The sequence below is a fragment of the Argopecten irradians genome, chromosome 1 (assembly GCF_041381155.1).
Source record: "Argopecten irradians isolate NY chromosome 1, Ai_NY, whole genome shotgun sequence".
In the NCBI taxonomy this organism is placed as follows: domain Eukaryota; kingdom Metazoa; phylum Mollusca; class Bivalvia; order Pectinida; family Pectinidae; genus Argopecten; species Argopecten irradians.
Genome location: NC_091134.1, coordinates 3,331,514 through 3,347,663, shown reverse-complemented (window position 1 = coordinate 3,347,663; position 16,150 = coordinate 3,331,514). Strand labels below are relative to the sequence as shown.

At 35.6% G+C, this 16,150-nt stretch overlaps 2 protein-coding genes across 5 annotated transcripts in view; one reads left to right on the top strand and one right to left on the bottom strand.

Annotated features, from left to right (window-relative positions):
• LOC138315247 (G-protein coupled receptor dmsr-1-like) overlaps nucleotides 1-16,150 on the top strand; it is a 141,003-nt gene that overhangs the window by 14,398 nt on the left and 110,455 nt on the right. For all 4 annotated transcript variants that reach the window (XM_069256143.1, XM_069256134.1, XM_069256126.1 and 1 more), the window contains exon 2: nucleotides 4,926-4,992. The gene's annotated coding sequence lies outside the window, so the exon portion shown is untranslated. The remainder of the gene's footprint in view (nucleotides 1-4,925; nucleotides 4,993-16,150) is intronic.
• The window catches only part of LOC138308759 (DNA-directed RNA polymerase II subunit RPB1-like), a 162,464-nt gene that overhangs the window by 63,244 nt on the left and 83,070 nt on the right, over nucleotides 1-16,150 (bottom strand). The gene's annotated exons all lie outside the window — the stretch shown is intronic.

Genomic DNA, 16,150 nt, shown 5'->3' with positions numbered 1-16,150 from the left:
TACCATTAATATAATCGGTCTAGGCCTACAACTTTATAAAATTTATGCACTTCTTTCCGGAATCTGCAAATATTCTACATCAAGAACATGCAAAAAATACGGAATAACTCATAAATCAATAATTTTGACATTTCTAGTGCACAGTAGGCCTAAACTGGCTGTATATTGAAAGCATCGCAAACAAAAGTGTCACAAACATCCGTCCAACATTTAAAGGGCAATCTTCTTGATTATCTCTGCATTTTCGCCGTGATAACCACTTAAAAGTTATGCCGATAATTGATTGTAGAGTGATGATTGATCGGCACGAATCCCACGATTTGTTTATAATCACAGTCGAGAAAACGCTATTTATTTACGTGTTTGACTTTCACCGCGTCATCAACTTTCAAACTGGCATAGGTGAAGCAACTCGTATTTAAAAAAATCCTGTCGTTTAATTTTAAGTATTAAAACGACTTTAATTTAATTAAAAGTTAATTTTACACAGAAAATAACAAGTAACATATTTTTACTATAACGAAATTACTAAAACTATTTAGTTGAAGACAATGCTAGAGCGAGAGCCGCCATATTGCACGGTGATAAAATTAACTGATCCCTTATATAGTGTTAGGGGGTCATCACGTGACGGTTCTCTGCCAATCGTTTTGGGACATTTCTGTCCATGGTACGATATCATACAATGTAGGTTTCACAAAAGCTCGTACACGAAGGAGTATTACAGTATTGTCTATATAATAACGTGAAAACAGAGTTTCAAATGACATTACTCATGAAAAACTTTCCACATTATATCTAACTCATGACAAAAATATACCATTGAGAATTTATAAGTGAACGGTCGTATTATGTGACGAATGTGAGAGCAAATGTACTTTTATTTGATACGTAAGTAATAGAAATAGTCGGGTATTACCATTAATTAGCTACTGACACATCCAAAGTGTTACTATCCATTAAGGGACCGGCATTCTGTTGGCTTAAATCCTTGGCTGTGTGTACCGCTATAAACTCGGGAACACGGAAATATTCATAAAATGGCATAGGAAGAATGAGCATAGCGTGCGAGTAGTAATAAACAAACTGTTGATGAAGGGAAATAAAGGGACCAGTAAAGATCTTCTATCTGTGGGGATCATAGAAAGCTTAACAGAAACTTAATTCCAATGCGCCAAAACCGTCTTATCAACTATGGGACTTTCAGCAAGAAGTCAAATACATGTAATTATATAAATTGTTTACGGAACAACCACGCAAGACGAAAATTCGAAAAATAAAATTCGGTGGTATTAGTGACTTTATTTTAAGTCCTTAAATTTTCGAAGAAAAGGGAAATGGGTATAATCTCGAGTAGAGTTTGTATCCAAAATCCTTACTATAAACAAACCAAACAAACTCTGAATTACAGAAAGTTGATTGTGAGCTGGTACAGAGAATCTGTAAAACTTGCGCTTGGACGTTCCGAACAATTAGAGTGAATGTATCATCGGTAAGTACAAATAACTTTCTTAGCATGATAAGAAAGTAAGGCATTGTTTTCATAAATGTTTGGTACAGTTAATCTAGGGCATGTCTATTCCTGCCGCCCATGTAGCTTATTTTATTCCACCGGAGTCTATGTCACTTAGACTGTAGCCGTTCATAGTTCGCACACTATTTTGCACGAAATCTGAAGAATATCATGGTACATTGAAATACTTAATTATATGCTAAGATGTAAACGATGGTTTATAGTCTGTACGCAGAACGCAATATCGACTTAACGAAAGACACACACATTCCCGAGAAACTTTCTATAAAGTAAAGGTAGGTGTTTTGAAACGTAAGACACTCATAAAATAGTTATACGATTCGTAAAGTGGAAGAGCAAGTTATACCACGTTTTGTATCGAGTTTTAGGTATTAATGATTTAATGAATGGAAAAGTGTTACTCCTGCTGCCGCTAGAACATATAAATTAGCACAGCTATGCCATAACGGCATGCCTTCTTGTGTTGTGTTATTTGCACAAACTACTAAATTATTTCAACAGATCTTCTTTCTGTAGAAATCTATGACATCGTAGCGGAACGGAATTACAAATCTAATTTCAATTAGATTGTGTGTAGAGAGGTGTTGTGGGCGGCAGAAGTTGGGTTATAATTCGTTGTTTTTTTTATATTCGTGGTAACATAGCAACAAAGAAAACAACGACATTTTATGCTTTCCCAAAAAATGCCATGTTATACAGTATTAGCTGGTGGCATGGAACTTCGATTTGATGTTGGACACATCATATGAAGAATGCTCGGGCTTAATTTCTGCGCCTTTTTTATTCTTATATGTTCATACATTTATGTTCTTTATCATAAATATATGCATTCCCATATGTTTCGTTTTTATGTTCTTAATGTATGTCCGTTTCTTAATATCTTTACTGCACGCTAAATGATAACGAACTCTGGATTTCCTTTGACGCATTGATAAAATGTGACATCTCAGCAATTATGTTGATCCAGACAGATGTTTCCTGGAATATATATATCAAATTGTTTTCCTTTCAGATTGAAACATAACGAACTGTGTATAATGTTTTAATGGCTTTAACCTTTGTACACAGCAAGATCAAAAACTTCTAAAAAATACATATAAACAAATATTCTTAACATATTTCAAACATGGTGACATACTGTCTATTTCTATCTGTGATATAAGAGAAAAGATTGATACGCTTTCCGACGTCTTCCGTACAAATATTACATGTAGTAATTGTGTTGATAAGGTCATGGTATAGGTCAGAATGTGATCATTGCAGCATTAAAATGTCGCTGTCCATTAAGTTTTCCGGAAGTGCGTGTAAATCCATGGGGAGTCTGCGTGTCAATCTAAGATGGCTTCTCTGATATTACTAAATGATTATGTATTTTGTACCATGTTAAGGTAAAAGTGGATATATCCGAACCTTTCTTGAATAAGTTTACCGTGGTTTCTTTAAAATAATAATGTTTTTACTACGAAACTTAACTTTATCTCAACGAATTTGTTCTATGGATTCCACGCAAGTACAGTTTCTTTATATATATATGTTTCAACTTTTCACTGCATTGTTTAAGTGAAAGTGTTATATCAATGTTGATTCTAATCTGGGAAACATATTCAATAAGCACTCTATGTAAAATGAATTATCAAAGACAGAAAATGGATATTCTGGTCGAAAAGATGACTATTCAAAAATATATGAGATCTGCATTCAGATACTGTCTCTAATGTTGAATACACCTTCGAATTCATTTCAAATAACAAAAAAAATATAATGCACTCTCAAATAAATGTCAAATATATAAAAGGATATTAACAAACTATTTAATTAAGTTAAAATCTGTCTGGATACTTGTTTGTTTGTTTCATTAATTAACATCGTATTAACAGCTATGGTCATGTAAGGACGGCCTCCCACGTATGTGGCGTGTATGTTGTGCGAAGTGCATATTTTGGGAGACTGCGGTATATTCATGAAGTATTTTCTTGTATAGTGGAACTGTTGTCCTTTTTATGGTGCTATATCACTGAAGCATGCCACCGAAGACACCAAGCAATTCCAATATATTTTTACTCTGTATCATAATGAAATAAAGGAAATGTAGATCAAATTCGCCAGTTAACACCTTTTCATCGTATCTGACTGAAAATATATCTATAGTAAATCTGTTGTAATAATACATCCTAAAATGAAGGTCAACACAGTATCAAATCTCAATCACAGATTCAACTCGAGTCCAGTAAAATGACTTAATGCCATACGAAGGACTGAATTTGTGTGTCCTCACATTTCAAAGGGAAAACCTTTATTTTCAAAATACCTATTCAAGCCTTTAGTCATGAAGCTGGTTTTATTTCCAGAATGTCTTGTCCGTCTGATGTCAGTATTTCAAACACACACAAAAAACCATTATCTTACCGGAATCACGTGCTTCACAAATACAGCAACTCTTTGTTGTGATGTAATTATTATTTGAGGTCTGACATATATTGTATTTCGAAGTTTTATTAGGAATCAAGATAAGAGATAAGTCATTATCGTAATGCAGATATTACTTTAATCTTAGTAATGCCTTTTCACCGCATTGTAATAATCGAAATTTATATTAAATTGATGTCTGTGTTTATCGTTTGTAGTTTCCTTGCTAATGGACCTTATATCAAATGCAAAATCTGAAAGTACAAAAGTACAAACGTTATGTAGGAATTAAAATAGTGGAGTTGCTTTCGTTGCTTTAATGTCTCAACACGTAATTTTACTTGCCCTGAACAATTGAAGACATATCGACATGTGAGTCAAATGTTTAATTAAAAACTCACCGGTAGTGATCTCTACTCATGAACAATTCTAAATTAGGTTTTATTTTAATCACCTCTCGTTCATGGTCATGTGTCCGTAAATCAATTAACATTTTTGTTGTTTTCTTTTTATCCGTAACCGTTGAACGAAATACAATCGAAATGGGCAGACACATTCCATGGCATACGGTGAACTAAAGTTTTTCATTATATTGTCCCAACCCCCTGGCTGTCTGAGGGGCGGGTAAGATTACCTGATAGTAATAACTTAAAGTAAAAATATATTTCTATATAATAAAAGGCAAACGCATCTTGTGATTTTATTGATAACCCTAGATTTCATTTTTGTTTTGAAGCGAATGTGTAAAGATATTGGTCACTTTTGACATATCAATTTATCTTATTGTTTTGGTCGTGCAACAACGAAGAATGTCCAAATGCAGAATTCGGTCAAGTTTCTGAGATGCATTCTGCATTGTTGTTTTCCTGCTTTGTTGCAATATGTCAGAAAACTAATTTCCTTATGGTTAGCAGTTGTCTGCCAGACAAACATATTTCATGCTTCAAAAGATATTGGTTTCTGATATCTATCCATTCTATTGCAGATGAGAACCTCCAACACGAAACAAAACAAAACACTGAGTGAAGAACAAGATTTACGATCGAATTAAGGTAAGGTTTTGAATTAAACTTTGATATAATTTCAATAGAGGAGATAATACGTTATTTGGAAACAGGCGTTTGTAATTATATTAAAATGCACGGAAAACGTTTTATATACCCCAAGCTATATAATACATGGTGCTGTAGAACATTGATGTTTTGGAGGATAGGCTGATCGCACCCTAGGGATAGCCAAGACGACTTTCCGCCGATAATTGTTTAAAAAAACCTTCCATTTATATCAAAGAGCGTGTTGGAAGGACGTCATCGCACTAAACAATTGTAAACTTTAAAAAACTTCTGAAGAATTTCCTAACATTTATATCGCTTTTTAAGCAAATGAGGTGGGTTTTTTTAACTACATTACATGTTTTACATGTTAAATTTTAGAGATAACCTTGTAGTACTAATACTAGGTGAAAAGGCTTTTCTTTCTTCTATTTTGTTCTTGTATTTTGATAATTCATAATGATGCTTTACTTAATATAACTACGACATTAAAATAATTGGCACATGTTTGAGCTAATTTACCGAAATGTCTGAGCAGCAAATGATACATCCGTACATCTTATCTTCATTTCCGTTTTCAAATTCTTTGGTTTTCATTTTAATTGCAACGAACTTAAACCACCAAGCATCCATCTTCCTGCATACCTGTTATTTGCTCCTTGCATCTGCACTTGTATTTGTAGTGCACATCAACAAAGCTATGGTCAATAATATCAACATGCTGGAGCGCTCCGGATCCTTAATTCGGCACAATGCCATTTCCTTTGTCTAAAGCTACCAGATGAGTTGAATTCCAAGATATAGTGCAAACTCAATCCAGTTCTCTATAAACAACCCAGATATTACGTTCCGTGGTAGAGGAAAAATAAACGTCCCGCAGTAGAGAAAAAAACCTGTGGTAGAGAAAAAAAGTCTGTGGTAGAGAAAAAACGTTCTGTGTTAGAGAAAAAAACAACGTTCTGTGGTATAGATGTGGTATAGAAAACAAACGTCTTGCGGTAGAGAAAAACAAACGTTCTGTGGTAGAGAAAAAACGTTCTGTGTTAGAGTAAAAATAAAGTTTTGTAGTAGAGAAAAAAACACCGTTCTGTGGCAGAGAAAAAAAGTCTGTGGTAGAGAAAAGAACCTTCTGTAGTAGAGAAAAAAACGTTCTGTGGTAGAGAAAACAAAAGTTCTGTGGAAGAGAAAAAACGTTCTGTGTTAGAGTAAAACAAAAGTTCTGTAGTAGAGAAAAAAACGTTCTGTGGTAGAGAAAACAAACGTTCTGTGGTAGAGAAAACAAACGTTCTGTGTTAGAGTAAAAAAAACCATTCTGTAGTAGAGAAAAAAAACGTTCTGTGGTAGAGAAAAAAAGTCTGTGGTAGAGAAAAGAACATTCTGTAGTAAAGAAAAAAACGTTCTGTAGTAGAGAAAAAAAAACCATTCTGTGGTAGAGAAAAAAAGTCTGTGGTAGAGAAAAGAACTCTGTAGTAGAGAAAAAACGTTCTGTGAGAGAAAACAAACGTTCTGTGGTAGAGAAAAACGTTGAGAAAAAAAAGTTCTGTGTAGAGAAAAGAGAAAAAACGTTCTGTGGTAGAGAAAAAAAAGTTCTGTGGTAGAGAAAAAAACGTTCTGTGGTAGAGAAAAAAAAAGTTCTGACATGTAGAGAAAAAAAGTTCTGTGGTAGAGAAAACAAACGTTCTGTGGTAGAGAAAAATTGTGGTAGAGAAAAAACGTTCTGTGTAGGTAAAAAAAGTTCTGTGGTAGAGAAAACAAACGTTCTGTGGTAGGAAAAAACGTTCTATAAAAAGTTGTAAGAAACAAACGTTCTTTTGTAAAGGAAAAATAAAGACTGTGGTAAGAAAAAATAACGTTCTGTGGTAGAGAAAAAAAAATTTAACACTGATATATATCAACATGACGTTCTTTGCGGAGGAACTGACAATGCTTCCAATTTCTACGAAATTAAGTTTTCACTAATGTCGACAATTTCTGCACGGATATACATTAATGTAAGGTTTTTGACAGAGGAATTGGCGATGCTTCACATTTCCTAATTCAAAATATAAAGAAATTCCATTACGGTGAGGAATTATCGCCCGTGGCAGCCATTCTGGCGACGTTTGCTTTTTATGAAACTTCTGCAAATGTGAAACGGTTTAACTCTTGAACAAAAGAATACATCTTGATTGATTCTATTTGCATTGATTTATTTTGTTCATTAAGTCTGTACTGTTAAATATAATACAGTTGCTTAGAATATTTCCATAGTAGCGTCATATGTAACAGTCACTGTACCAGCTTTCCAAATTGGCAGGACAGGACGTCGCCGTAACATTGAATATGGATGTGCATTAGTGCCATATATGTATCGTGATGTCTAATGTACGATTACACCGGGTTTTTATTGCAACACGATTGTTGGTGTTATATTTGGTGTCTTCGACAGCATATAATATACAGCAGTCTACCAAAATGAACACCACGCACGTCATTACACGCAACACATCACGTGCATCGGAGTCCGTCCTTGCATGGCTATGGCTGTCAAACAAACAAAAATGTATGCTTCATGCATGGAAACACGTTAGCGGTTGTCATATATAAATCGCTTTCGCTTCCTTCCTCTACGTCAACACAACAATGCAATTGTTCCAATATCAAAAGGAGAACAAACACGAATATACCACAGCTTTCCAAAACATAGACTTTATCTTACTGCAACACATCGCACACATCGGCGGCTGTCCTAAATGACGCTTGCAGCTAATAGGACGTGAAACAAAATAAAACAAACAGCAATGACAAAAACTTTTATGGGATCAGGTATGGACTAACATTAGTATCACACCGCTGATTCATATACTACGACGGCCGATAGCGGAATGGACAAAAATACGCCTACTTACATATATGTACTTTGTCTTGTACAATAGTAAACATAAAATGCAATTTACCATCAGTGTAGTTAATTTAGTTTGGTACAAAAAATGCTATCGGAGAAAATTTCTTCGTATTTAAGAAGATATATATATAGAAGAGATACAAAAATATCGCATTTGTTTTTAAGTAATTATGAAAAATGTTCTTATTAAAAATCACTTCTACCTTTTATTTAAGAATCATGGTTTTATTTTATTTAATGTAATTACTGTAAATATTAGTTTGTGATTTCTGAGTTATACAAAATTAACAACTTACCTGTTACCCTATTTCCTTCCATTCGTTACACTGAAATAAAGCATATTGGGGCCACGCTACCCCTGCATTACTTTATGCACTGATAACTGGATATGTCAGCACCTTTTTTTTACTGTAATTATTTTTAAACGTACTTGTTAACATGATCTTGAAAGAAAGTAAATCTGTACATGTTACTCCAGTATTTCTTAATGTACAAAAAACTGTTACCCATTGCTTTAATTGAACCTGAAATACAGTTTTTCTTATTAATACAAAAAAGTTATTACAGCACATCGTAATAAAGTCCCGAAATCTTAAATGAAAGGTTTTAACAATGGTTAAAATATTTATTCGGGTTGTATACACATATAGGCTAATACGTATATGGGTTTTCGACTAAAGTTCTATAAAACCCCTTTTAAACCAAAATATTTGTAAATATAATGGAGGTGCCAATATCAATAGAGCTTTATCTAATTATCTTTTTTCAAACAAATCTCTTCTTTTCATCCCCTAAATTACAGATCATTTTTAATAAACATAGGGCATACAGTTTGCCCAAGTTAACTGTCGAAATGTGCTGTGATGTTATGAGACTCGCTCCTAAATCACAAATGTGTATGGTGCAAACAGGCACAACCGTTAATATGTCTACAACATAAATAATCAATTAGCAATATTATATAAAAATGTGTTTTACAGTCAAAGGGATAACTTTTAGATGACAAGGACAACGGATGTTATTGGTCAGTTATGAATAATCATCTGTCCGGTGACCGTCCGAACACGTCCGTTGGGACATGTCGTAATATCTTAAACGTGTCTAGACACTCGTCCTACAAGTCCGTTCGATCGTATTAGTTGCTGCTGTCTCACTCTTTGATTCTTCTCCCGCCACTAGGTGCTATATGCACAAATGCAATCTATTTATCATGTTAGTGATAACACGGCAGGCGAAAAGCGATGTCTGTTTCATCACCATGAAGTATGATGTATGCCTTTTCTATCCAGCGCACGATACTACTTTTTATCACATGCTAACATTCGACGGTTTAGAGAAACGGATTTACTGGATAACGTCTTCTCAATTTGTAAAATAGCTTAATGAATTGTTGTGTCTATCATAATCATACATCTAGCTATCGTTATTTCACATTACATAGTCTAATTTCCTTATGAACAACGTCTCATGATATCTATGATAAACGAGGAATGTGATAAACTAGAGCACCTGTGGAATACCACTATGTTTGCACATACATTACCCTACTCTTGTTGTTGAAAGAAAAGAATATAGTTGAAAATTCCAGAAAGCACTACAGCTATAATGTGGTATATCTATCTACGCTACCTACGGACTGTGACCAGTGGCTGACGAAGATATGATATGATTTTATTGTTCTAATATGAACATTTTGCCTCAAATGTTAATCCTTTTTTTTGCTTTACCTTCAGTACGTTTGTGTTGTCGGTATATTCCTCGCTGTTATTTACATGTATAATCAGTGTTATGTATACTTATGTATTCGTTTGATTAGCTTCCTGTTTAAGCAAGTATATAATCAAACGGATTTTTATTCATATCATTTTTATTACCATCACTGCTTTGCTTCGACAAGATCTAACTCAAATTTTAATGAAAGTAAGAAGATTACATTTGCTCTATCAACATGTAATACGAAATGATGTTTGGGAGAACAAGCTTAGGACGCATTTTAATTAACTGGTGAGATTTTTTGTTGCGAAGTGTAATTTTACTGGTAAAATCGGGTTAGTGTGCCAATCTGAAAACATGGTTTAAAATTCCATGTCATTAATCACAGCTATCCGTGCTTCTAGACATTTAGATTGACATGCACCAACGTATTCAAAATGAAAATACTAGGACGAACTTGCCTGAGCCAGCAGTTATGTTGACACAGAGTAGTGCGGTATGTAAGGCTTCTGACGAAGTCTGGCCTAGATGATGTTCGAGTTGAAAGAAAGTTCCTCGACAAAACCATTTCTATGTTGACTTGTACGTATAAGTATCCTACTGACACAAGTCTCGAATAGAACCATCTCTGGAACGCTTGAAACCTGATAATAAATTATTGTATGTAAGCGTTCCATTAACCTAGATCTTCAACTGAGCCATAGACTGTTGTTTTGGAGATTCATTGATATCATTTAGGCATTAACAGTGGTATTACAAGAAGCTTTAAAAATATAAACAAGGATTATAAAGGACAACAAATGATTACAAAGTAAATATACTATAAAGGATGAAGAAATCCTTCACAAATAGTGTATGCGTTTTTAAATTAAAATGTCCTTTTCCTTTTTAGCTATTAGCTTCACGATCGAACGCTTTCCATTTGGCCACTGAAACAAAAGTATAAAGCATGTCATCTGTTAAAACCTATGTTTACATTTTCTATCGATAACAGTTTGGTCAATGCAAATGACAGAAAATGACTGGTTTCATTTATGTTCTCTTCAAAAGCCGACATGAATTAACATTAAATAGACGGTTTTAAGGCCGGTGCACTTTTAGGGGTTTTTAGTGCTTGCTGTCAATGTTCCATATCAATTAAGATGCCGTATGAGAGAAAACGTCCTGTGTGTTTTGTTTTTGAAATTCCCAGAACAATTAGTTTGAGAAGTTACGATCGTGGAAAGGACAGATGTAGCAGGGACGGTATCCATCACTAACCATTGTACTGATAAAAGTACTTTTAGTAGATTAGAGTTCACCCAGGACCATGTTTTTCCTCCTTTTTTCCCCATTACACTCACTTTCGGGAAAGTATATATCGGCTGATAAAACTTTTTTAATATAAAAAAAATCGCTTCTTAATTTTTAAGAATATAAACTCTGGTTTGCTTTTACTTGTAGCATATGGACATGTATTACTAACAAATCAAGTTATAATTAGAATTATGGTTTAAAATAATATATTTTAAATTACGTGTACAATGTGGTCACGTTATCCTATATTCACATTGTGAAATTGTCTTACAGCTGATCGCTAGACATCATGTGAATAATATGGATAAGGCATAATTTGAAACTAATAACCTGGCTTGTTAAGCAGATCAATTTTATAATTACAAAAGAAGTTTCTACTTACGTTTGGTTACAACTCATGGTTAACTTAAGGACTAGTAGCGATTTTAAGGCATTATTTGTTTTATCTCCCTATCTCCCCATTGAGCCTCATCCCTTCTGTCTAATAGGTCAGCGTAAGGTTCATACAATTTTTCGTTTACAAACTAAAAGCAACATATGTAGTCAAATGCAAATAATCGTCTATGATTGATAACTGGTTGTTTTGGCTTGTTATAGAGCTGCAGGGGTCCATGGAGTTGAATAACGATGTACAAAACTATCGCTTATATTTGCCCTTTCTTCACCCATTTTAAATTAAAAACCAAGTATCTATAGTTTCGTGAAAACATATCCAACCAAGTTGAAATAAAAAAGTATTTGAATTGTAACACGTGCCAACTGGTTGTTGAAATCAAATAAATAAAAGGTGAAATATAGAGTCCGTTCTCTCCGTCTGGTATATATGTTTGCCAAATAATGGCGTGAAATAGCCTTTTAAAATGTCTAATTTAACTAGCAGGCACCGATTCATGTGGTGTGTTGCGCTGAAGATCATTCTAACAGTTCTGTCACTGTAGGAGAAATATATAAATATGTCTTACTATGGCAAAACGGGAGCTGCTATTGTGCATCTTGTAAATGTCTGAATCTTTGAAATAGATATTTATGTTTCAAAATTATACCTGGAGACTGTGTTTACGAAGGGGCATAACAGTTCACTTTCCGGGGTTTCTATGTTAAAATATTCGGAATAAAATTTTCTGCACAGATAAATCAAATTTAAGGTGAGTTTTGTTACGTGTTTCTCACGGCTAACCGAAATTTCGGCTGATAACGTTTGCGATTGATCTGGCGATGAAAGGCTAGCGTAGTAACTTAGCGTGCTTGCTTGTTTGTGCTGCTAGAAATGGCCCTGAATTATTGAAACGAAACGAAACATAAGATGAAAATCGCGATTCTATAATGGCTACCGATCACACCATGTCGTAATGTAACTTAGATCTGTGCCTCAGATTATAATCAAAACAACTGGATACTTGTATGATCATCATGACAACAGGTATATTAACCTCAGATTATGATAACAGGTGTTTTACCTATGTAGAGATAATTAAGGTGCATACCCCAAGATCATCATGGCAACATGTCTATTAACCGTATAGAAATAACTTTCCTGTCTACCTCAGATAATAATAATGATGTTTTCTGGTGCATTTAATTGTATCGAGCTAATTGATCTGTATACCTCAGATTATATTAAGTGTTAGACATTTTAATATCTCCTTATATCCCCTTCTATATATTTTACTCCCCACTTTGATATATCAATAACTCTTAACCTCCTCTCCCATACATTCTACTACCCCTCCGTGACAGTTCAATAACACTTTACCTTCCCTGCCATATATTCCATCCTCCCTCGACAATTTGATAACACTTTACCTCCCCTGCCATATATTCCACTCCCCCCCTGACAATTCAATAACATTCTACCTTCCCTGCTATATATTCCACTCCCCCCTCGACAATTCAATAACTCCTTGCCTCCCCTGCCATATATTTCCACTCCCCCTCGACAATTCGATAAACACTCTACCTCCCCTGCCATATATTCCACTCCCCCCCTCGACAATTCAATAACACTTTACCTCCCCTGCCATATATTCCACTCCCCCCTCGACAATTCAATAACACTCTACCTCCCCTGCCATATATTCCACTCCCCCTCGACAATTCAATAACACTCTACCTCCCCTGCCATATATTCCACTCCCCCTCGACAATTCAATAACACTCTACCTCCCCTGCCATATATTCCACTCCCCCCTCGACAATTCAATAACACTCTACCTCCCCTGCCATATATTCCACTCCTCCTCGACAATTCAATAACTCCTTACCTCCCCTGCCATATATTCCACTCCCCCCTCGACAATTCAATAACTCCTTACCTCCCCTGCCATATATTCCACTCCCCCCTCGACAATTCAATAACACTTTACCTCCCCTGCCATATATTCTACTCCCCTCTCGACAATTCAATAACACTCTACCTCCTCTGCCATATATTCCACACACACACACCCCGACGATTCAATAACACTTTACCTCCCCTGCCATATATTCCACTCCCCCCACGACAATTCAATAACATTCTACCTTCCCTGCTATATATTCCACTCCCCTCGACAATTCCATAACTCCCTACCTCCCCTGCCATATATTCCACTTCCCCCTCGACAATTCAATAACTCCTTACCTCCCCTGCCATATATTCCACTCCCCCCTCGACAATTCAATAACACTTTACCTCCCCTGCCATATATTCTACTCCCCCCTCGACAATTCAATAACACTCTACCTCCTCTGCCATATATTCCACCACCCCCCTCGACAATTCAATAACACTTTACCTCCCCTGCCATATATTCCACTCCCCCCACGGCAATTCAATAACATTCTACCTTACCTGCCATATATTCCACTCCCCCTCGACAATTCCATAACTCCCTACCTCCCCTGCCATATATTCCACTCTCCTTGACAATTTCATAACTCCCTTCCTCCCCTGCCATACATTCCACTGCCCCCCTCGACAATTCAATAACTCCCTACCTCCCCTGCCATATATTCCACTCCCCCCTCGACAATTCAATAACGCTCTACCTCCCCTGCCATATATTCCACTGCCCCCTCGACAATTCAATTACACTCTAACTCCCCTGTCATATATCCCACTCCTCCCTCGACAATTCAATATCACTCTTCCTCCCCTGCCGTATATTTCACTCCCCCCTCGACAATTCAATAACACTCTACCTCCCCTGCCATATTCCACCCCCCCCCCCCCCCCTCGACAATTCGATAAATCCCTACCTCCACTCCCATATATTAAACACCACATTTCCCTGATGTTGGCATATAAAATAACATATTCGGACCACTCGAGCTTTTTTCCATAACTATGAAAAGAAAGAAGACGTGTATTTTTGTGGTAAGAGCTTTTTGTTGTCGATTATTTATGTTCGGATAAAAGATAATATTAAAATCTTATGTCGTCTGTGACGACAAGGTTGTGGAGCATACATAAATCAAACCACTAATGATATCATAACATCTGGTATCTCTAGATGAAGACACAAGTCATAGATAAAAAAAGCTAGATAACTGGTTAATGGTTGAAAACAATCAATCATGTCACTCTTGTATACTTTGCAGTATCTTAAGGCTTTACTGATGTAAACAGTGCCCCATATAAATATATCAGACTCTTAAATACAGTATGAGGTCGGTAAATCCGAGCCTAAGATTTAAGATTTAAGACATTACACAGATTAGGTTTTGATGATAGTTCACATATCTATAGGAATTCATTATAAAAATCAATGACCTAATAAATGGTGTAATCACCGACTAAGGTTGTGTTATGCAATGAGGTCCCAATTTTTTCCGCCTTTCACAGTCTTAATTAATTGTCTCATTATCGGTAATAGTTATTCCAAAGTATTGAATTTATCTACATACTTATAACAAATATTAAATCATTTACCCCACTGGTCTGCAAATTTATTCTCTCATTATGAAAATTGCACCATTCATATGCAAATACCACGGACTGTGTCCTTCAGTTATACCAGTCAGGCGTCTAAAAATCCATAGGACTGCGGTCAATGAGATCAACTTTATGGTGTTTTTTCATATATTTCATTGTTGCTTGTAACATCGTTGTCGTCAAAACTTTCAGCATTATCGTTGCCATTTTTTATTGAAGTTGCAGACGACGTCCACTTATGACCACATGCGTAGCCTCTAATGGGTTATTTAACTGGCGCTATTTCCCTTATGGGTGATTCAATGTCATGTGATCCAGTTTGATCCAATCAGAACATTTTAAATGAAAGTAAAGTATAATTATGAGTAGTACCACCGTTAATATTATATTTAATCTTAAATCGATGATCCGAAAACAGACCAATCTGGCATTGCATGAAAAAATAAGTATACTATAAATGCTAAATAGTAAACTGCATTTATTCTGGAAATAAAATAAGAAGCATTTGATGCCCCTATCGTGAAAGTTGACTAAATTTAGGATCTCATCTTTTTTTCGACACCGCCTCTAGGCCCACTTTTGGCCTTCTGTTGAGCGCTCGCCTTTGTGAGGTAGGCTCATGGTTCTGCCCCATGGCCGAGACACACCAAAGTGGTAGTTTATGTTCCTATTTAGCGCTCAGCATATAGGTAGTGTGATGACTGGTTGACCCGTTGTCAGTATAATATGACCGATTGGAGTGTATTGCTTGGTGTAATCGGCTACATGCTTCAGTGACATAGCAATAGAAAAAGGACAAAATATCCACTATAGAAGAAGACAACAACACGAATATACCGCAGTCTCCCAAAACACGCATCACGTGACATACCTGGGGCTGTCCTAACATGACCCTGGCTGTTAATAGGACGTTAATTTAATCAAAGATGTGGTAGGCACTTCGTTCTACAGTTATTGGCATTTCAATAGCAAAGGCCTTGACCTTGGTGACATTACATCGTGTATTCATAGATCAATTGACCTCCTATCCAAATATTGCGAATAGGAAATGATGTATTTATATGTAATGACATTTACTTTATAAACATCTATATTTTCTAGTTAGTTAGATTCCACTGTCCAGTTCCGTACAACCTAAATTGAATGATGTCAGTGGTTGGAATGGTGTGTGCAAACGTTGTACGTAATTAATGCTATTCATACTAGAAAGACTTGCTTTTAGGAAAGGTCACCTGTTAAGGGTTGGCCATGTTCAATAATAGGTCAATCTGATCCCTTAGGTATCGCCTACAGACGCCAGTAAAAACCAAAATATTGTCGGAAGTGACTTTTCCACGCGTACCACTACCGTT